Below are 24,809 nucleotides of genomic sequence, written 5' to 3'. Positions count from 1 at the left end.
TTAATTACTGCGTTGATGGGGTGAAAGTTCCTTTTAGGGATCATTGTAAGTATCTAGGTGTTAATATAAGGAAAGATCTTCTTTGGGGTAATCACATAAATGGGATTGTAAATAAAGGGTACCGATCTCTGCACATGGTTATGATCAGTGGCGGCCGGTCAGTACGTGCTACCGGGCTCCAGCACGTAGCTTGGAACTGTAAGGAATATTATTTATGTACAGTGCAATTATCCTGGTGCCTTTTCGTTATTTTGAGTACGATATGAATTTGTGTTTTGTGAAAATCAGGACGAGATCTGTCGAACACCTAGCGCCGTTCTCCCGGGGAACAAGGCCCGTGCTCATGTGAAGTGAGCCCTTGCCTGTAGCCTGAAGGAAGCAATACGCAGGCGCAGCCAAGCTTGCAACATTCCCCCTAGCCGGCGGAGTATACCGTAAACCGGGATCAACTTTCACTGATCCCGTTTATAGTTACTTCCTCTCCCGCAAGGGGGTAGAATTACTCGATGTCTCCTGCTACCCGGAGCGCAGCGAGGGATCCAGTCGGCCGTGCTTATGTTATGTTGAACGTGGTAAGCGAACCTGCCCCTAGAGAGTAGCATCGTCTGGGCTCGAAAGTAAAGCGTAAGTTGAGGCAATCTATCTCACACATGCTTATTAAAATATCCATCTACCTTTTGTGTCAAAAATAAGGAATTCGTAGGTGAGTCAAAGAATCTTTGACTGACCCTAAATGTTATCCCGCATTACAATGTCATTTACTCTGGTGAAATGAAATAGCATATGGCTTTTAGTGCCGGAAGTATCCGAGGACATGTTCGACTCGCCAGATGCAGATCTTTTGATTTGACTCCCGTAGGCGACCTGCGAGTCGTGATGAGGATGAAATGATGATGAAGACAACACGTACACCCAATGATGGTTAAAATTCCAGACCCTGCCGGGAATCGAACCCGGGATCCCTGTGACCAAAGGCCAGCGCGCTAACCATTTAGCCATGGAGCCGGACATTTACTCTGGTAATAGGGGAGGTCTCAATGAATCAGTTGGTGGCTCTTTCAGTTGCTTTGTGCGGTTTTTAATCTCGCGGTTATATTACTGGTGCGTGTTTTTTCTGTCATTGGGTTAGTGCTAAAGTTTATACGAAGATTTATCAAATTATTTATCCACTGCAGTGTATATAAAGTGAAATTAAATTAGTGTTCTTAGTGGGGATCTATATTCCCACGATTCTATTTGCACTGATGTAAGTTGCGCCATTAGGTTAGTAAAAACAATATTTCTCCAATGAATTATTTATCTCGTAGACAGTTGTCGAAGAATTAATCTGCTTCCAAATTTATGTTGTTTTTGTTTGTTCTGAGTTATAAATCGTGGGAAAAGTTGTATTATTATTATTATTATTATTATTATTATTATTATTATTATTATTATTATTATTATTATTATTATTATTACCAAGTTTGAAGCATGCGTTGTTCATCATGGCAATATGCAGATTTAAAACAGCGTATTTAGCTTGTTTTTGGTAGCACGTAGGACGATTTTTTCACGAGCCGCCACTGGTTATGATGGTGTTTAGGGATTGTAGTAAGCATGTAAAGGAGAGTGCATATAAGTCTCTGGTAAGACCCCAACTAGAGTATGGTTCCAGTGTATGGGACCCTCACCAGGATTACCTGATTCAAGAACTGGAAAAAATCCAAAGAAAAGCAGCTCGATTTGTTCTGGGTGATTTCCGACAAAAGAGTAGCGTCACAAAAATGTTGCAATGTTTGGGTTGGGAAGAATTGAGAGAAAGAAGAAGAGCTGCTCGACTAAGTGGTATGTTCCGAGCTGTCAGCGGAGAGATGGCGTGGAATGACATTAGTAGACGAATAAGTTTGAATGGCGTTTATAAAAGTACGAAAGATCACAATATGAAGATAAAGATGGAATTCAAGAGGACAAACTTGGGCAAATATTCATTTATAGGAAGGGGAGTTAGGGATTGGAATAACTTACCAAGGGAGATGTTCAATAAATTTGAAATTTCTTTGAAATTATTTCGGAAAAGGCTAGGAAAGCAACAGATAGAGAATCTGCCACCTGGGCGACTGCCCTAAATGCAGATCAGTATTGATTGATTGTTCAAGTTCTTCCATGTTAGAATATTCCTCAGACATGTTAAATTTAATTAATGACTGCTGTTATCCGCGTTAGAATGGGATGATGATCTTAGTGTTTTCGAGTATAATGATGAGAGTAATGTTACTGATTATTATGAAAGTGCAGATGTTGACTAACGAGAAGAAAGCACGTGGCTTGTGTAAAAGAGACTTCATCTCAGCAATGAAAAGGATGACGAACAAAAACAGGCGGGAACATTATTGCATAATCAATAGTACCATTGTCATATTCATTTCAAACCAAATCCATGCAGTTATAAAGAGTAACAGTTTCAATGACATCAAAATAAAAATCATTCCTGTAGAAAGCGCGCTTTACTGTAGCTCTTGAGTAGTAGAAAACTAGTTTTGGAAAAACTCTCAACCTTTTACCGATTATTAGTGCAGCAAAAAAACAAATTTTACAAAAAAAGTTGCACCATCCGATATAGGGATTCAGTATGAATCTGAATCACTAAAAACGTAAATTTCCATTTTTTTTTTTTTTTTAATTTACAGAAAGCAAGTTTTGCAAGAACTGTCCTGATTACTTCTCCTGTAATTACTCAGTGGAGAGAATAAATATTGGAAACGAGATTGTCAAGTTATTCCTAATTATATCTGTTCACCATTTCAAAGCTGCAACAACAATTTAGTTTGTACATCTTGGACATTTTTGACAAGAATTTCGTAATTGGTCCCCCAGTGCAACTCTTTAGCCTCTAATCTCGATATTCCCACCATACTGAACTATTTCTTTGAGATAAAGAACTGTGGGTTTTTATGTTATTTCTCTCCAGCTTAACTCTAAGTGGCTCTTCAATATTTCCTTCTCACGTAATAGTAATGTCAAATACTAACCAACATCCCTCTCTTGTGTTAATTTCGCAGCAAACCTCACCGAGGATTCCGAAACCAGATCCCTACAGGCCATTTTCTTCCGAAGTTTACGATGATAGACGTATGATAGACGTTCTTCACGAAAGAAAAATTTCTCAGAATATGAGAAGAGATTAAAAACTCGTTGCAGTATCTGCAGCGCGATACACCCAGAAATCTGCCCGGGAGAAATCGTGAAGTTGTAACTTCTTCGTAATTTCCGTTCCCCATCCTAGGTCCTTCCTATCCCATCCTCGCCATAAGATCTGTCTGTACCGGTGTGACGTAGAAAAAAGCAAATATAATTTTAGGAGTATATTCTCGGTAAGATGTTTTTTTCTTTTCCTTTCTGTTCTTTTCTTTATCTTCTTTTAAAATAGGGTTTTACAATAAAGGGCACACGCAGATTTTGACTGAAGCGACCTCGCAGTCGAACATTTGCCCGGATAACTTGCTTCAATGGAACGCACAGGAAAACTGGAAGTACCCACCGAATCGGACGTGCGGTTAGGGGCACGCAGCGGTGAGCGTGGACTCGGGAGTTAGTCGCCAACCCTGAAGATGTTTTTCCGTGGTTTCGCATTGGCAGACCTGGAAAATGCTGGGGCTATACTTTAATGAATGCCACGCCCGTTTCCTTCCCACTTCTAGCCCTTTCCTATCCCATGGACGCCATAAGGCCTCTCTGAGTCGGTGTGACGTAGAGCAACTTCACCTTTCGTAAAAATGACAATGCGTTAAGAAGTCGATGTATTTACCAAATCTGAAAATGAATTCAATAAGAAATTAGAAGCCTGCCTTTACAATTTGTAAACTTTTGATAATTCTTTCTTTCTGTTATTCATTACAATTCCCATGTACTCAATTGTGTTTTGTTTGTTTTTTGCATTGTTTTTTTTTGCTTTGTATTGCCCCGTAATTTATTAGTGTATTTTTCATTTCTTTTAAATTGTAAAAGGTATCATATACAATGTTATTATTCATTTTGTTTTATTTAGTTTTGGTTGATTTTAACTTTTTTAATTTTTAACTTCATAGATATAGACTGTTAATGAGTGTTAAGAAGGTATTAGTTGGTACTTAATTAAAGTAAATTGAACTAGTGTCTCGGCAGAAGTAGCCTACAGCGAACCCTAAACTGAGGCTTCTGTTTGCAGGCCGTTAATAGGAATATCCTTACGTAGAGTTGGACTCAGAAGTACAAGGGATGTAGAGTAAGATAATGGTAATATAAATACTAGTATAACTGAATATTAAATTTTACCTTCCAAAAACCTTGTATTTAGGGTAAGACCTAGAAATAGGAGAAAATCCTATACTGAAGAGAATATTTACACACAACATATTATATATACAGCGTTTTAATTTCATAAAACACTGTTTTTAATGAGCCGTGCTCAAAGATGCAGTATATGGGAATAATTTCTTGCTTATCAAAGTAAAATTAGGAATTATGAAGTTATATCCTGTCAATTGTATTCTCTCAACTCAGAGACGAATTCTAGGACTAATATGCTTTAACGTATTTATTAGCTCGTTACGGAAAGTGTTTCCATTTCCCTGTCTGAGCCATACACCGGAGAGTACCTAAACTACTGTCATATACTGTGATATTATCATCAAATTAACAGAGTATTTCTAATGGCAGTCGTTTCTGTCTCTCTCCAATATAGAGAACGCGAGGGCAACAAACAATAATTTAGTAGCAATATTTCGTTTCCCATTCATGTCTGTTTGTCAGACTTCCGTCATTGCAGATTAATGCACTTTGTGACAACATGACATTGTTTTCCGCTGTGGTTTGTGATGTACTGACGCAAGCAGCAGTTCCGTGTTCGCTTGTGTAACCGATAGACTCTTGAATAGTAGGTCTGGGATCCATCCAACTCTGTTTTCTCTTGATAAATAGCAGTCATTAGAAACAGCACCTACATAATCATGCTGGGAACCCATTATATTAATCATTTCATTGAAGTACGTTCACCGTTGTCACAGAACATGAAAATTACTTTATTGCAGCCTGATAAAATTTCATATAATCCTTGATAACTACTCATGGCTGAGAAATTAGGCCCAAGTTATAGTTATTATGAAGATAAAGTTGAAATTCAAAAAATTAATTGGGAGAAATATTCGTTTAAAAGGAAAGGGGTTAGGGATTGTAATAATTTACCAAGGGAGATGTTCAATAAATTTCCACATACTTTGAAATTATTTAAGAAAAGAATATGTAAACAAGAGATTGATTGATTGATTGATTGATTGATTGATTGATTGATTGATTGATTGATTGATTGATTGATTGATTGATTGATTGATTGATTGATTGATTGATTGATTGATTGATTGCTTGATTGATTGATTGATTGATTGATTGATTGATTGATTTACGGAACCCTCACGGAGTTGATCACATCATATTCTAAGATTAGGCTACTTTGTTCACATTTTACCGCACATTCACTCTGTCAGTATTTCTGTCATATTTAAATATGGCGATGAAATATGCTGCCTTTGTGATAGTAATAATTATTCATACTATACTTGATCCTTAAATGCGTAGCGTTGCTTTTGTGGAAAAGAGATTTCACTTCCTCCTATGCAATCTCATAAACACTTGAGTAATACTGTTATTTCTGCTTTATAAGTTTAAACAAAACTATAGCAGGATATGTTCTTAAGTCTTAGACTCAAAGGTTTAAATGAATGATTCAACGTAACTGAAGAACCAAAAGTTAGTTTCGATGTTCACTTGATAGCTTCACCAATCGTATTTTTTCCTCATCTGGCCTGTTCTTTCAGCAATAATTTTAGGAACTTGAATTAATCATTTGAGCCTGTCTGTTCTTACACTCTTCATCAAATTACTTCATTCGTACTGCAAAGACAGATTTAGACGTGTGAACAGTGCAACAGTTCACGAAAAGCTGAAATCAGAAACAATGATGCTATTTTTAACGTGTTTATTGTACGACGGTTCGGAGTAAACTGACAGTGTCAGGGACAGGGTACACCACCTAAATGTAAAAGATATGTGTTTTTAAAAACTATTGCCAGTCATAATTATTTATTACTAACATATGTAACCGTTCTTCGCAGGGGAGCTGGTAATGGATTATAGGATTCCTTCAGAAATGTACGCCAAGTTACAAACGTTTAGTACGGCATGTTAAACTGTTATTTTTCCGCGAAAGCCTGCGGCAGTGACATGAAGGACGATACAGCTGAACAAAGTGGACGATCACAGACTTTATTGAACGATACAGCTCCTGGTCGGAAGCTGTGCGAAATTCTCCCTATTCTTTGGTTCTTTATCTGAAACCTGGAGTGGTGCTGTGTCTGAAGTCTTATGAAACCAATCACTGACGATAACCTCTCCTCCTCATACCAAAAAGGTGCACATGAGAAAGACACTTTAGAAATTGATTTCAATTATTGTGGTAAATTTCCATTGACGTTGGCCATGTATATTGTGTGGGAGGATAAAATCACTGTTGCTATCTTCCTATAAACCATCAATCCATTCAGAAATTTAGAAATAATGTTCGCCCGAAGGACAGGTGGATTCTCCATGTGAAGTTTGGGGGAAATATATCCTCTAGTTTTCCAGTTATAGGAACTCAGACAAACAGACAACCGATAAACAGACATCGAAGCTAAACAATACGCACGTGGTCATTGCTACACCCGAAACGCATAACTGAACGAAAATTTCGCCAAAATATTCAATGTACAGACACACGGTCGTTACGATTTTATTGATATAGATTACATAAAGAATTCAATATCACGGATTAGACCTAAGGTCTGCATAAAAACATGGTTATGTTTAAGGTTAAAAATATCTCTCTAAGATCACCTTTCGAAATATTCCGAATGATGCGTGCATTTTACAGCTAAGCACGTAAATAATGAACGATTGTGACGCTCTCTCTTGTTGATAGACCCGGTTGACAGTTGTGTAATGTACATAGTTATTTTGTATGTATATGCACAATATTACCTAATATTCATATAGTTTAATGTAATATATTCTTCTAAAATTATTTTATACATATGGGAGTGTTGGATTAATTCAATTCTGTTATCTTATAAATTAATGTATCTATGAAATGAGATGTCGTATGGCTTTTAGTGCAGGGATATCCCAGGACGGGTTCGGCTCGCCAGGTGCAGGTCTTTCTATTTGACTCCCGTAGGCAACCTGCGCGTCATGTTGAGGATGAAATGATGAAGACAACACATACATCCAGCCCCCGTGCCATAGGAATTAACCAATTAAGGTTAAAATCCCCGACCCGGCATGGGATCGAACCCGGGACCCTCTGAACCGAAGGCCAGTACGCTGACCGTTCAGCCAACGATTCGGACAATGTACCTATATACAAAACAGTTGCAAACTGTAGTTAAGTATAAGTGAGGGCCAGATGCACTAGTTTCGCCACTTGAAAAGAGCCATAATACGTGGGTTGGGACAAATGCCAGCCAAATATTCTTTCCCTCACATTTTCACGGTGCTACCATACAATGGCCATTTGCCACTCATAATACATGGAAACAGCTCCAGATGGCGCTGTATTGGACGGGTACCACACACAGGGCTATGGGATTGCAGAAGAGAGTCGGGCTTAAGGAAAAATGGATATCCCGATGCAAGAGCAGCGTGTGTACATCAAACTTGCAGTTTTCTCGGTTCGCAATGCCAAAGAGAGAATTTGTGAACAATGTGAGGGATAATGCCATTACGTACCGATCCGCTGCGACATGTATAGCAGCATTTCGGCATGGACGTGAAAAATGCGGTGACCTGGCGGGCCTGGAAGTCCTTTTAGAGTGTGAACATGTTGATGCTTGTTTGTAGTTTAAAGGGACTTTACATCTAGTTTATCCATCCAATGGACAGACGTGACACGTGCAGTAATTATCCAATCCATGGACGTGGACAGAATATGGATACTACTTGAGTTACAAGCCGAAACAGACATCGAAAAGAAGGAAACATTTATAATATTTTACGATAACATCTTCATCTGCGTAAAATTGCATCACGATGGGTGTCACGTGCACACACTTGCTACATTACCGACACAAAGACAAGCAAATGTTGGAGAGAATAGTGGCCGAGGGCGAATTTTGGGTCAGAGCCTATGAAACCAGAACTTAAACGTCAGTCTGGAGAATGGTGACACGGACGATCACCAAACATGCAGACGTTCCGACAAAACCATTCCTCTCTGAAGCTGATGGACATTGTAGATTACGACGTTAGAGGCGTAATTGCGAGTCACATCGTTCCGCATTGCACAACGATGACCGCGACGTACTACAAGACCTTCGTGCTGAGACAGTTACGTCATGCCATTAGATCGTTCAGATGTTCTCAACAATGTCATCCTTCACCATGACAACGTCTGACTGCATGCAGCGTATGCTGTACGGAGGCAACTTCAGCGCTGGGGGTGGGAACTATTGGAACACGCGCCATTCTCACTGGACCTGCCTCAGAGCGACTTTGATCTCTACCCCGAAGTGAAGGAACTTTGGGTAGGAGACTGTTTCGAACACGAGAGGACATTGCCAACGCTGTGAAACATGAGACTGCAACATTCACAGATGGTGAGGGGACTGGTATCCGATATCTCCCGATCGTTGATAACACGTTGTAATGGGACTACTACGGGGGGTTTACAATAAAGCTTACTGTACTCTCTGAAAACAAGCATTATGTAGCACAAGGATCAGACGCCATGTTGAGATTTGCAGAACATATTTCTAAAATATGAGATCATTGTTTTGTGATGATAACCTAAATCTCAAATTCAGGCAAACGATTTTGACATGTTACGTCTGGTCGATCACATGCCTTTGAAATGTGGTTACATGCGAGAATGCTCAGAATATCCTGGACAGATTTTTTAACTAAAAATTAAGTATTAAGGAGAGTTAGAGGTGAGTGTGAGCTGGAAAACACCATCAAAGGAAAACAGCTCATTTAGGCGAAGTTCTATGAGGTAGATCTACACCTGATATTATAATGACAGAGGAGCTAGTATACCACCGATATCATGGCTCCAGAACATCAAAGACTGGACTTGCATCAACAACACTGAACAACTTGTCAAGTTAGGTAACGAAAGGGTTGTTTACTCAAGGGAGATCGCCAACATTTGGAGGCCCGGATATGGCACCTATAAAACTTCCAGTCCCTTTCTTGACGTACTGTACAGTAGTACAAGGATCAAAGTGACACATAGCTCTGCAATCTAGTAATTGTTGTTCTTCTGATACAACATTTGTTTCTCATCAGTCCTGTAAAACCATATCTGGCGATATTTGGTGTAATTTACTCTGCACTTTACGCGAATAATGATACAGAGACGTCAATGCTTTTTTGATGTAAGATCATGCATTAAAATTGATGTGACAGTTTCGAATAGTAATTTCCTCTCTATTCCTTAAATGTGTGAATCTTACAATCGTGCCGTATTGGAACTGTCAATATATTTTGGATTACAGTTAAGAGTTTCAGACTGTCTCTTCAAGGGTTTAAGTCCTTCCATTGGTTTTACGTCAAACCGACACATACAGGTTCAACGTCCACGGTTGGATAAGAAAGTGCTAGAAGTGGAACTGGGAAGAAAGTGATCATTGCTTTAATTATGGTACAGCTTGCTGTGAAAATAGCGGCAGCCTGGCCGAGACTGTAAAGCCTTACTTGGTTCACCCGAAAGGACGTAGGTTCGGTTCCCCATCAGGAAGCTGAAAATTTAAGAAACGAGATTTCCACTTCCGCAAATGCACATGGTCCTGAGGTTCACTCAGCCTACACCATAAATGAGTACCAAGTTCATTCTTGGGGGCAAAGGCGGCCGGGAGTAGAGCTAACCACTCTAACCCACCAAGTACCGAGGTTACGTACAGTGGAAGCCTTTACCTTCCAGCGCTCCCAGCGACTTCTTGGCCTGCACGGAGATGTCCTGACTGGTGTGAAAATGGAAAACCGCGGATAGAATGTTCAGGATTGCTGATAAAGGGGTCAAACCTATCATCTGCCAGATGCAAGCTCATGGCTAATAATAATAATAATAATAATAATAATAATAATAATAATAATAATAATAATAATAATAATAATCCTATGGCCTCAGCTACCGTGTGCAGACATTTTAGTTTGACGCCATCTAGCTGCCTGCTCGTAAATTTCGACGTTCCATTTTACTCTAGGCCCACTAGATGGCAGACAGAGTACACCGGATCTCTCCCGGGCATCTGTGGCTGAGATTTTAATTAATTTTGTCGGGTAAACACCAAATGTGTCACCAGAGATCTTTTACATTCCGACATCGTACGACATGGAGTGTCGAATGGACTTTTTTCCGCCCTTCAAAAATCCGAATACCACTCCCGGGTTTGAACCCGCTATCTTGGAATCCGGAGGCCGACACTCTACCACTGGTCCACAGAGGCAGCTAGCTCATTGCTACGTGACAGAAACAATGCAGCCTACTCACCGAGTAGGAATTGATTGACATTCTTAAGTATATATATATCAAATTTACTGTGTCCTCTGTTCTTACAAATTTTTAATAAGATTTTTTTGTTTGAAGATTACTTTTGAAATTAAATTTTCTCGAATTTAAACATAATTGTATATCGTGATATTACGCCACTAAATTAACTCTTATTATACATTCATTAATAATACTGAGCTTCACTTTGATCATTTTCAAACGTCACGTATTAGCAATTCAATTTCATAAATTAGCAACACACCATATCAGAAATTTTTGAATACTCGTTAGCAGATTGATACCCACACTAATTTTGTTTTGATTACACGTTCACAATATGAAACATGTACGTGAAATAGAGGTATGCATTAGATATGAAATAGTAATAGTAATAGGTGATATCTTTCAGTGTATATAAAATAAGAGTTTTGTCTGTACATTGATCAAAATTTAAAAAGAACCGTATTTCTGTATCAGTCGTGTCCACAGTAACAAGGAAATGCACTTTTTAAATTTCCGTCATGTCTGTATGTATGTATGTATGTACTCGCATCACAAGAAAATGGCTGTAGATAATTTAATGAAAATCGGTGTGTAAAGTCAGCGAGTGAGGCACTGTAATCTACGATATAAATAATTTTATTCGCGCTGAGTGAAATTGTAATTTAGGGGAAGGACTGAAATTTTATTCCCAAATATCTGCTACAGTATTAGTTGTCCTATTGATCGTCATTTAAAAACTGTAATGACCGAGCTCAATAGCTGCAGTCGCTTAGGTGCGGCCAGTATCCAGTATTAGGGAGATAGTGGGTTCGAACTCCACTGTCGGAAGCCCTGAATATGGCTTTCCGTGGTTTCCCGTTTTCACAGCAGGAAAATGCTGGGGCTGCACCTTAATTAAATCCACAGGACGTTTCCCTCCCAATCCTAGCACTTCCCTGTCCCATCGTCGGCATAAGACCTATCTGTGTCGGTATGATGTAGAGCAACTTGTAACAAAAACTATAAAGAAGATAAATTACGCAGCTATGTTGTAATACAATAATACAATTATTCTGAAATTAAGCGTCGCCCCCCCCCCCCACCACCACAATTATTTATTGTTGTCTATGGGAGTAATATAATTTACAGATAAACATCAATAAATCTGGCCCTATGCACGCTACGAAAACTATTCTACTACACAACACTGAGAACATTACGAAACAATTTGACTCAACAATGAATCTTTTATGATGGAGATATTAGGTTCCAAAATTCTTGTTGTTTTTGTCATTTTTTAATTTGAGAAATACGCCCAGATATTAATTTGGGATTATTCTGTGCCAGAATCTGTGACATCAGTTTCAAGGAAATAGAATAGATTTTATCACTAATGTGAATTAATACCTTGAATATTTTTGATATTTCACACCGTTCGGCGCTCCGAAGTACTTGATATTGAATGAACGTATGCGAGCACTAAATTTAAAACAAAAAGAGGTTGCATCATCGCTGTAAATTTGTCATTGTGCCATTTAGCTGGGGGCTTGATAGACAGTGTGATTCTTGTAAAGCCAACTTCTTGTGCACGCTGCATAGTGAGAAGTTGTTACGTGAAAACTCATTCGTAATCTGAGTTGCTCGGATGAATGGGCAATCCCGTGCTTGACCATTAACTTATAGATTGAGAACTTCTGTACAGCGCTCAGAGAGTTCTCCTCACATATAAAATTGGTATCGATAACCGTGATTGGCAGACAGATCTTACATCCTTCTCCCCACGTCGTCCTCTCCCACAATGGACACACGTGATTTAGATCTATCTGTGCGAGCCAGCGCTGACGGTAATTACCAGCCTGAATATGCAGCCAAAGAATAGCGTGTTGAGCAATTACTGTCAATTTTCGAAGTCGAAAATATGAATATATCGCTTGACAGCAAGATTTACAGCCGCGGTGCAGCTTTTCACATCACTCTTCTATATGACAATATCCAACAATTGTAAGCCGGTCAGCCGCATCTCTGCCTGTAGCGATGCATTACTTATCTCAAGTTTAAGTTATGAACTCAAAGAGAATGCTTTAAACCACCAATCAGTCACCAATGATCTGCAATTAGGGCAGTCGCCCACGTAATGGTTGTTTTCGTAGTCATCTTTTAATTGCAAAGAACTTGGAAATTTATTGAACATCTCCCTTGGAAGTTATTCCAGTTTCCAACTCCCTTTCTTATAAAAGGATATTTGACCCAATTCTTTCCTCTTGAAATTCTACATTATCTTCGTATTGTAATTATTCCTACGTTTAGGCTATAAACACCACTCAAAAGTATTTTTTCTAATAATAATATCATACCACGACATCCCTCCACTATGAACTCAGAATATACCACTTAGTCTAGCAGCTCGTCTTCTTTCTCCCAATTCTTCCCAGCCCAAATTTTGCAACATATTTTTAACGCTACCTTTTTGCCGTAAATCACCCAGAACAAATCGAGTTGCTTTTCTTTGGATTTTGTCCAGTTCTTGAATCAAATAATCCTGGTTGAGGGTCCCATACACTAGAACCATGCTCTAGTTGCGGCCTTACCAGAGACTGATATGCCCTCTCCTTTACATCCTTACTACAACCCCTAAGTACCCTCATAACCATGTGAAGATGTCTGTTCGCTTTATTTACAATCCAATTTATGTGATTACCCCTATGAAGACCTTTCCTTGTATGAACACCTAGGTACTTGCAATAATCCACACAACGCAGTAATTAAAACTGAGAGGACTTTTCCTATTTGAAACTCACAACCTGACGTTTAACCCCGTTTATCACCATACCATTGCCTACTGTCCATCTCACAACATTATGGAGGTCTTTTTGCAGCCGCTCACAATCTTGTAACATTTATTAATACAGAATAACATAATCCGCAAAAGTCCTTATCTTTGATTCCACTTCTTTACTCTCATCGTTTATATGTAAGTTATAAGAAAACATAGACGTCCAATAATAACCTTAATACACTTATTGTTGTTGTTTGAGTCATCAGTCCATAGACTGGTTTGATGCAGCTCTCCATGCCACCCTATCCTATGCTAGCCTTTTCATTTCTATGTAACTATTGCATCCTACATCTGCTCTAATCTGCCTGCCATATTCATACATTGGTCTACCCCTACCGTTTTTACCACCTACACTTCCTTCAAAAACCAACTGAACAAGTCCTGGGTGTCTTAAGATGTGTCCTACCATTCTCTCTCTTCTTCTCGTCAAATTTAGCCAAATCTATCTCCTCTCGCCAATTCGATTCAGTATCTCTTCATTCGTGATCCGATCTATCCATCTCACCTTCAGCATTCTTCTGTAACACCACATTTCAAAAGCTTCTATTCTCTTTCTTTCTGAGCTAGTTATCGTTCATAATTCGCTTCCATACAATGCCACGCTCCACACGAAAGTCTTCAAAAACATCTTTCTAATTCCTATATCAATGTTTGAAGTGAGCAAATTTCTTTTCTTAAGAAAGCTCTTCCTTGCTTGTGCTAGTCTGCATTTTATGTCCTCCTTACTTCTGCCATCGTTAGTTATTTTACTACCAAAGTAAGAATATTCATTTACTTCCTTTAAGACTTCACTTCCTAATTTAATATTACCTGTATCACCGGCCTTCGTTCGATTGCACTCCATTAGTTTTGTTTTGGACTTACTTATTTTCATCTTGTACTCCTTACCCAAGGCTTTGTCCATACCATTCAGCAGCTTCTCAAGATCTTCTGCAGTCTCAGATAAATTAACAATATCATCGGCAAATCTCAAGGTTTCGATTTCCTCTCCTTGGATTGTGATTCCCTTTCCAATGATGTGTAATTATCTATTTAATCGAAGTGAAGCACTTCAACCATTGTTTCTAGACGGGGTATGCTATCGGCGTTGCTTTGCGAGTAAACAATGAAGTGTTGATTGTTTATTGCACTAGCCTCAATTGTTTTTTCCCGCGCAACCTGGAAAAGACATCGCTGGATGTGAGCCAATAATGTTTTCCCTCTCTTGTAGCGCTTATTGTTGTACTTTTAATTGTTCCCCTTTCAATAACACGTGTTTGTAGGATCTTTCTGTGATTGCCTTAATCAGCTTTCTGGAGTAAACATGCCGTTAAGCCCTGAACAAGCTGCGAAAGCTGTTGCTTTGATGGAAGATGGTCGCAGCATGCATTACGTTGCAGAAGTGTTGAGTACTACAACTTCTACAATTTCCAGAACCGTACGAAGGTACAGGGAAACTGGAGGCTTTGCAAGGAGACCAGGATCAGGCCCGGGAAGAGCAACATCGGAGAAAGATGACCGCTTCTTACAACTTCAAGTTCTCCGCAACCGTCTCACACACCGCTACTGAAGCACAAAATCGACTCCACCAAGTTCGAGGGGTCAATGTTAGTGAGAGAATCGTTCGAAGAAGACTGGAAGAAGCCCATCTTCAGTCCAGAAGACCTGCTACAGGACCGGAACTCACCAGAGAGCATCGCACAGCTCTACTGCGTTTCGCAAGGGAACATCTTGGCTGGACAGTACGACAATGGAATCAAGTGTTGTTCACCGACGAGTCGCGATTTGGCCTCCGATCACCTGACCGAAGAGAGAGGGTCTGGAGAAGGCCAGGGGAAAGGTATTCCCCTTGTACATTCCCCTCCAGGACGCCTTTCCTCTGTGGTTCTGTGATGGTGTGGGCAGGAATCAATACAGCTGCAAGGACGGATTAAGGCTTCGTGGAGCATGGGAGCCTTACAGCACATCGGTATGTGGAGGAAATCCTTCTGGAGCATGTTGTGCCTTTCGCTCCGTTTATTGGTGATGGTTTTACACTAATGCGCGAAAATGCACGCCCACATGTTGCAACAGTTCTTGGATGAAACAGAGATTCATGCTATGGTTTGGCCTCCTCGAAGCCCCGATTTGAATCCCATTGAGCATGTTTGGGACTAGCTGGGGAGAAGAGTCCGTCAGCACTATCCATCATGCAATATAAAGAATATTTATATGATATGAAACGAAATGAAGTGGTCCTTGTGAACAGTAATGCTGCTGATATATTTGTCGTAATTTATCACAAAGTTTTCGTGAATTACTTATTTTGTTTTAGCCTAGTGTAAGAAACACGTTGCAGAAAGTACGTCATCATACAATTGCTCATGGTCTATTCTTTATCTCATATCTGTTTGGTGTCTAACAAAATTACTAGTTTTAATGCAAAGAATGGGCGAGACAGCTCAGTAATGAGTACTCTAGTGGCGGTAGTCGGAAGTATCTCGAGACCGAGTCTAGTATGCTGTATTTCCCGGCCTTTAATATCTCGTAGGCAATGCCCACTGCGAGTGTAGGTACGACCTTTACTGCGTGCTGGCCACGTTACTCGTACCGTCAATCTTGATGAACTGCGGCCAATCCATCGTCCTGAAAATGTTCCTTTTGAAATGTCAGGTACCGAGAACGCGACATGTGCTAGTGCCCCATCATGTTGTAGCCACAAGCTTTTGTCTCTCAGATGGAGTATCTGGCACATCTCCAGAATAAGTCGCTGCATTAACGGACCGGTCGAAGAAATAAGGACCAAATAGGGCAGTTGCTGTCACAATATTGCATACAGTAGATTATGTTCCAGTTCAGTCCTAAAATGGGGATTTCCTTTCGCCTAGAACACAACATTTCTGTTACGCGAAATGTGATTGATGAAACACTCATCACTGAAGAGAGGATGACTTCACGCGGCGAAGTGACAAACAATTTACGGCATGCACCATATCTTCAGGTATCGCTATATGTGCTGCTCCCTTCCTTGGCGACTGAACGGAAAAATACTACTTCATATGCTTCCAAGCGCGGTACTTTCATATTTTTTCCCAATTCAGTAGTGTTGATTTCCTTGAACTTTATCCTTGTCGCGCACATAATAAGAGCCATTGTCTGATCCATATTCATTCTCTCATTCATGTGCAACTAATTGAAGACCTTGGTGCAAGAAGGGGATAACTCCACATTTTTTTAATTACGAAAAACACTTTTTAGTGCTGCATAAAGGAATTAAATTGCATCCTTTCGGTGGAAGAAAGGGATAAATACTGGAGAAATCCCTATTTTTCACCGATTTCCGGAACCAGGCCATAACTTTCTGCCTTGCGACCGATGTTTTGGTCGCATTGAGAGGAACATTAGGAAAACAGAACAAATTTATTTACCTGATGAATATAAAAAATCGTTATGAACACATCACCAATGAAGCTCAGGGTCATTGATGTTGAACAGGATCGTTTAAGGCCACTCTTCCTAAAGAATATTAAGAGTAAGACGAATGTAAAATTCAGTGTATCTAGGTGTCGCATGTTCCGCTATTCGAGCACATCAGATGCCTTGCAACCATCAGAGTGGAATGTACTATATACACTTTTCTTTAATGAAGCCTAGACAGCAAGTAACACTCACTGCTGAATCTGCATATAATAGTAGGCTTCGCATTAAGGATTCCAAACTCAAAGATGCATTGAAACTTGCATCGCAGTATGTTTGTAAGAGTGATATGTGGTACTATGAATCTCTGATATCGGAATCGGGTTTGTGTTCCAAAAGTGATAATTATTAGAGTATGACTCATTTAACTTGAAAGTGCCAGAGAATATGTCTTAATATTCCTTCTTATATTTACAAATGAATGACAATATTTCAAGCAAAAAACTGTGTTAATAAATTTATTTTTTTCCTACTTCGGTGTAAAAAAGGGATAAGTACAGTTTTAATTTTGCCGATTACTTAAAAAGCAGTGTATTTATTTTGTTGATTTTATGCCTAAAAATAAACTTTAGAACCTTAACCAAGCTGTATAAACAATAGAATAAACTACCGTGTCTAGATCTTTTAAATTAGTTTTTTGTGCTTCCTGAAAAATTTGTAAAATGTGAGTTATCCCCTTCTTGCACCGAAGTCTTCAATTGTTCTTTAACGTAGTAATTGATTGTATCTGCTATGATAACTCTGCATCTGAACGGACAACCACTCGGCACACCATTCTCTATTTATCGTGTGCTTGGTTGTATTCCCATATGTTCGCTATTGCTGCAAGGCATATGAGTATATTATTAATTGGAGGTTCTGTGACTTCTTACCCATCCTGTGATTTGTGGTTTAACTACAAGTGTTGCAACATCTCAACCCAGATGATTAGGCACAACGGGTTTGGTGGGAATAAGGTAATATGACACATTTCATACACCGCACCCGCTCTGTGCCGTATTCATTGATGTACACTGTATACCTCTATACCTCTATGGACGACTAAATTCGCACAGCACGTGGATGACTATCCTCTACCAATAGGGGAACTGTATAGCCAGCATTCAGGAGAGCACATCGTCTTAACGGGCATAAACCAGACAAAAACTGGTCCAGATATCAACATTGAGATTTTTATTGGTTTTGCTTTCCTAATAAATTGTAAATATTGTACTGAAAATTGGATGTAAATTTACTTATCCAGTGGTTAGATTTCAACTGTATATAATATATGGCACTTAGTAGCCACGCCTCCTTCAGTCATGTCTATCATTCGAGTGTTTCGGGGAAATATAACTGGTTGAATTTTTTAAATCTCCGGAGGGAAAATGTCATCAAAGTTTTTGATACTAGAAGAAAGAAAAGCAAAGTCAACTCCTTACAGGCCATGGAGGCCCTTGGAGGGATACAAGGTAAGGGCCTCCACTACCCTTAACCTTGGGAGTGGTTAGCTCTCTGGCCGGCCGTCTTTGATCCCAGGAATTAACAGGCTGAGAGAACCTCAGAGCCACGGGCACGTCGGGAAGTGAAAATCTCGTTTCTAAAATTTTCTGACTTCCTGACGGGGAATCGAAGCCACGTCCTTCCGCGTGAACCCAGCACGTCTTCACCGCCTCGACCAGGCAGCCTGTAACTGTTTCTACCACTCTCTGACAATTGAGAACGACTCATGCTGTCAGTAGCGTGGGTTTGGACGAGGCAATATTTCAGTTGAAAAACTTCGTCTTTTTATCAGTTCAACATCTTTCTAGTTCCTAGTGCTCAATAATCCTATACCATTTACACTAAAAGATTTACATTTCTACAGCATATGCATATTCAAGCCCGCCTGCATGGTGTTCTGGTTTGTGTGATTAGCTGCCAGGCCCAACTCTGTCACAAAATTTTAAAATTGGTACGAGGGCTGGAACGGGGTTCATTCAGACTCGGGTGTCAACAGAGTAGAACGGGGTTCGATTCCCACCTTAGCCATTATAGAAGTGGTTTTCCGTGGTTTTCCACATCTCCACTAGGTGAATGCTGGGATGGTAGTTAGCTTAAGGCCATGGCCGCTTCCTTCCATCTTCCTTGTCTAACCCTCTCGATGCCCCCCCTCCCCCACAAGGTGCATGTTCAGCATAGCAGGCGAGGCCACCAGTTTTATCCCCCGACCCAATGTCTCACTCTCCAGGACACTTCTTTTGAGGCGGTAGAGGTGGGATATCTCGCTGAGTCCGAGGAAAAGAAAACAACCCTGGAGGGTAAACTGATTAAGAAAGAAAGATATTAGCATGGGCACGACAGGGTTTACTCTCCTTAATAGACACTAAATCGCATGCGCATCGTGAACAGTTTCCGTCAACAAGCAGGTATCACCAAGTAGGCTTCCAGGTCTTCGGACACGAACTCGATGATCTTTAGGTTAAATCAGAATGAGCTCCTTTCGGACTTGCTGAACGACTATGTAATCTTCAAGACATGAATACGGTAAGGAATGGAATATATAAGCACAAGAACGAATTGACGACCTTAGGACAATATACCAAGACGGATTTTAGGATTTATTGTATAAGGTGACATGTAGTCCTGTATTAACATTATGAAGATTTATGCGGTAAACCGCGACTGAAATGTCAATGATGTGAAATGTTATAGAAATATGTTCGTAACTCTTAAGTTGAGAAGAAACTGAAAAAAATACTTTATACCTTCAACAATCAGGCAGACTATTGTATTAAATGTCATGAACTACAGCTACTAGAATATCTGTCAGGTAAGTGACAATATCACATCTCACTTGTAGAAGACGGCCATGGCTCAAATCCCTGCCGATACCTCAGATTTTGTGGATGTGTATCCAAAATAATACGGTAGGTCTCATGATTTATGATCAGGAGATCGATAGTGACATAGGAAACTGAATTATTTTCCTCGGTATTCTATTTACTTTCTCGTTCGCAGGTGATAAAAGCTGCTTTCCTTTCATGTGTGTAACTGCGGAAAATTATAAAGAAATATCTACCAGATTGTACTGTTTGTAGTAGAATAACACCTCAGTGTTATATACTGCCTGAGAAAGACGGATGTGTGCACGAGTATTTTGTAGCTATACATTTCCGGGAATGTACAGACCATCATAGCGATTATTGGATAATATACAACGCGAACTTCACTCCATGCCCAACGACTGTTTTTGAAATTTCTCTGGCTAAATATTTCAGCATTAATGAACCGAAATTTCTCAAAAAATGTGCAAACACCTGTGTGCTCCACTTTAAGGTTGCTCATATAGGATTTCGGTGAGAATATTATAGTAGACGGACTGAGCTAGAAAGGTAAGGGCTGAGGCCTTAAGATTCATATCCGTATTTGTCTGTAGTGAAAGGGAAAGCCAGTAGGGCCCGAATGAACATCTTCCCAGTACAAGTACTCAACCGGCCCACGAACCGGTACTATAGTCGTGTGGATGTGGGGGTAAGCATGGCCGCCGCGCATGCGTTTATCGTAAGTCTTAAGGCCTGGCAATAAACAGTTGCAGTTGTGAGGTTTGAAAATGAGAGTACAATTGTGCTTTAGTTACATACATACACTATCATTAGAGACCGTTATGCCATTCAGCGTTCAGTCTGCAAGCAACTGTGAATTTACTGAATGTCGAAAGAATCCTCTATTTGCAACTAGTGCTGTGGCCTCATTTAGTTCTCTACCTCTTTTCTATAAATCATTAGAAACTGAGTCTAACCATCGTCGGCTTGGTCTCCCTTTACTTCTCTTACCCTCCATAACAGATTCCATTATTCTCCTAGGTAACCTATCCTCCTCCATTCGCGTCACATGACCTCACCACCGAAGCCGGCTTATGCGTACGGCTTCATCCATGGAGAACATTCCTAAATTAGCCTTCGTCTCCTCATTACGAGTACCCTCCTGCCATTGTTCCCAGCTATATGTACCTGCAATCATTCTCGCTACTTTCATGTCTGTTACTTCTAACTTACGAATAAGATATCCTGAGTCCACCCAGCTTTCGCTCCCGTAAAGCAAAGTTGGTATTTTATTATAATTATACGTTCTGTGCAATGTAACCAGCCTACTATCTCCTACATCTACTCTAATCTGTCTGTCATAGTCATACTTTGGTCTACCCGTACAAATTTTACAGTCTAAACTTCCCTCAAAAGCAACTAAACAAGTCCAGGGTGTCTTAAGATGTGTCCTAACTCTTCTTCTAGACAATTTTTTCCAAAACCGAACTCGATAGCTGCAGTCGCTTAAGTGCTGCCAGTATCCAGTAATAGGGAGATAGTGGGTTCGAGCCTCGCTGTCGGCAGCCCTGAATATGGTTTTCCGTGGTTTCCCATTTTCACACCAGGCAAATGCCGGGACTGTACCTTAATTAAGGTCACGGCCGCTTCCTTCCACTTCCTAGACCTTTCCTAATCTATCGTCGCCATAAGACATATCTGTGTCGGTGAGACGTTAAGCAAATAGAAATTTTTTTTAAAAAAAAGTTCAAATCGTTCCCCTCTCAACAATTCGTATTATTATACAACGGGGTATGTTCAGCATTCTTCTGTAACACCACATTTCTAAAGCTCCCATTCTCATTCTTTCTGAGCAAGTTCCCGTTCCATACAGTGGCACGCTCCAGACGAAAGTTTCCAGAGTAGCTATTTGTGGCTCTGTTACGACTAACGTTTGCAATGAGCGTTACTTGTGCTGCCCCGGCTTCTCGTCAGGTAGTAAACAACGTGCGAAATGCATAGCTAGGATCAGCCGATGATAAAACACAATGTGCGTGTGTGGTGCGCGCAACCAACACTTGTGATTGTAAGTACATCGATACAGGTAAATTATGTTGATATTCAGATTGCAGTACACTACAAACTCTTACAGAACATGATCAATACGATCAAGGTCAACAGTTTTACAGCAAATGGCATGTTCAGTTTACAATCTAAAATCTAACTTTCGAGGCTTCTTAGAAAATATATTCCACAGATATGTTGGTTCTACAGTTATGTCTCTGAATGATTATTTAGTTTATTATTTGTCAATTTCTGTTGATATTCTTTTTGTAAAATTTCCCTAGGGGTGCTTCTAACCCCCAGTACAACCGACACCCCCTAGGCTACCCCGCTGGAGAAATTAACGTAGCTGGGTAGCATTTTAGCAGTTGGACGTTGAAATGAACTACTGAATCAGCCCAGCAGCAGATCTCCCTGTGGGTGGGGGCGGTAGAATAACACCCACGGTATCCCCTGCCTGTCGTAAGAGGCGACTAAAAGGGGCCTCAGGGGCTCTAAACTTTGGAGCGTGGGTTGGCGACCGCGGGGCCCTCAGCTGAGTCCTGGCATTGCTTCCACTTACTTGTGCCAGGCTCCTCACTTTCATCTATCCTATCTGACCTCCCTTGGTCAACTCTTGTTCTTTTATGACCCCGACGCTATTAGGTTTGCGAGGGCTAGGGAGTCTTTCATTTTCACGCCCTTCCTGGCTCTTGTCTTCCTTTGGCCGATACCTTCATTTTTCGAAGTGTCGGATCCCTTCCTTTCTTTCTCTCTGATTGGTGTTATATAGAGGATGGTTGCCTACTTGTACTTCCTCTTAAAACAATAATCACCACCACCAGCAGCAGACATTTCTTTGGAGAAGCTTAACCGGCGCGTTTTCTCGTCGCATGACCACGACTTACACTCAAAACTGACTGTTCACGGCTATTCTGTATGCTTCTGATACTTGGTTGCTATTTGCTTTACGTTGTACCAACACAGATAGGTCTTATGGCGACGATGGTACAGGAATGGGCTAGTGGTGGTGGTAATTGTTTTAAGAGGAAGTACAACTACGCAAGCATCCTCTATATAACACTAATCAGAAAGAAAAAATGGAAGGTGTCCGACACTTCGAAAAATGAAGGTATTGGCCAAAGGAAGACAAGGGCCTCGAAGGGCGTGAAAATGAAAGACTCCGTAGGCCTCCATACGCAATACCGTCTGGGTCGGAAAAGAACAAGAGTTGACCAAGGGAGGTCGGATAAGATAGATGAAAGTGAGGAGCCTGGCACAAGTAAGTGGAAGCAATGCCGGGACTGAGCTAGGGGCCCCGTGGTCGTCAATCCACGCTCCAAAGTTAAGAGCCCCTGAGGCTCCTTTTAGTCGCCTCTTACGACAGGCAGGGGATACCGTGGGTGTTATTCTACCGCCCCCACCCACATGGGGGAGGGATGGGCTAGGAATGGGAAGGAAGCGGCGGAGGCCTTCATTAAGGTACAGCCCCAGCATTTGCCTGGTGTGAAAATGGGACACCACAGAAAACCATCTTCAGGGCTGCCGACAGTGGGGTTCGAACCCACTCTCTCCCACATGCGAGCTCACAGCTACACGCCCCTATCCGCACGGCCAACTCGCCCGGTACCGTACTGATACTTGGTGTCTCTATCGACGGCATATCAAGATGTTGGATAGTATCCACCTGAAATGTTTCATATCAGTGAAATGCAATTACTGCTGGACTTCGAAGGGCAAATTTATTAATATTGAGACAGTGGTCACAAAAAAAGCAGTTACGGTGGAGGAGACATGTTATCCAGATACAATACCACCAGGTGCCTGAAAATATCTTGTACGGTGGATTACAGGATGGGAGAAGGAAGGTTCACGGATAGAAACTTCGGTTCAAAGATGCTGATACCGAGTGTTTGGCTGGTGATCCACTCAAATAATGTCTTATAATTAATACGTAACCAAACTGACGCTTTCGGAAAGAATTGTCTGCAGATACTGGATAACAAACTGGATGACATGAAGAACAGGGAGGGGCCAATGGGCTAGATGATAGGCGGAAGTGGCAGATCATTATAAACCTAAAATACTAACAACATTCTTCAGTTACAGTCACTTCAAAACAAAACTGGGTTCATGAAGCACAAATGAGTGCACATTCCCACGAAATGTTTCTCATTCCATCACATTCTGTCATATGAACAATTAAATTCAAGCTGTTCACTCTTAGACTTTTAGCGTTCATGTTAACACTGCTATGAATTCAAAGCATAATCTTAAACTAATAAATCATTGAAAATGTTTGAAATTGAGTATATTTTCCAAATAGTATTGCGATCGAGATTTCAACTGTATCTTAGGAACAATTCAACAATATCGTGATAGTTATTAGAGGTAACAATATCCTTCAATAGAAACTGGACAGGCTTGGACTGCCTAACCACAATATAATTATGTAAGAGGTCTTCCTTTCCACTAAATCATTGACATAGGTGTAAGTAAACAGCCATCGCACTTTGGTTTTCTATCCCACGAGTGAACACTAAAACAAACTGCGGAGTTTGTCGTGTTGACGCTTATAGCGTAGCGAGTTCAGCATTTATATACAATTGAAACTTCTCATCTGTGATCGAAACTAAAATTTTGGGAACTTGAGGATTATCCTCACCCTTGATCTACCGACACTGTTATGCTACTCGATAAGATGTGCCAGAAATATAAATATTAAATGAATGATGCTGTCAGGTGGAGACACGTTCCCTGTACGGTCCGCCCCCACTAGATATAAGATGCATATCCAATAATGTCCCCAGCGGAGGCGATAATGAGGTTCATCAACAAGCCGAGAACTCAGGTGCAGAGCTTTCCTTAGCAACTGTTAAGGTGAGTCTGACTTGAAGACCGATCCGAGTTCTGAGACGAGCCAGCAATGTTCTCTCCGACTGAGAGGACTTTCATGGCGTACAATATTGTACTACATGAATTCTCTCTTCCTTCGAGAGGTAATTCATTGCCTCGTCACAGAGCTGCGCGTCGCATGTCTCGACTAGTTGGTGAATCTCTTCTCGTGGTTGATCGCCACGCTGAGTTGGGGGCGTGGTTGGGGCCCCCTGCCGGGGGGTGGGTGGTTGGGACTCCCTAAGTACACCAGCTAACCATCGTAAATGGAACTCTAGGTGTTATGTTTATCATAAAATATGAAGGTACTGTATAATGT

Source organism: Anabrus simplex, chromosome 7 (genome assembly GCF_040414725.1).
Source record: "Anabrus simplex isolate iqAnaSimp1 chromosome 7, ASM4041472v1, whole genome shotgun sequence".
NCBI classification, from domain to species: Eukaryota; Metazoa; Arthropoda; class Insecta; order Orthoptera; family Tettigoniidae; genus Anabrus; species Anabrus simplex.
The sequence above is the reverse complement of the archived record's forward strand: the minus strand, read 5'-3'. Positions refer to the sequence as shown.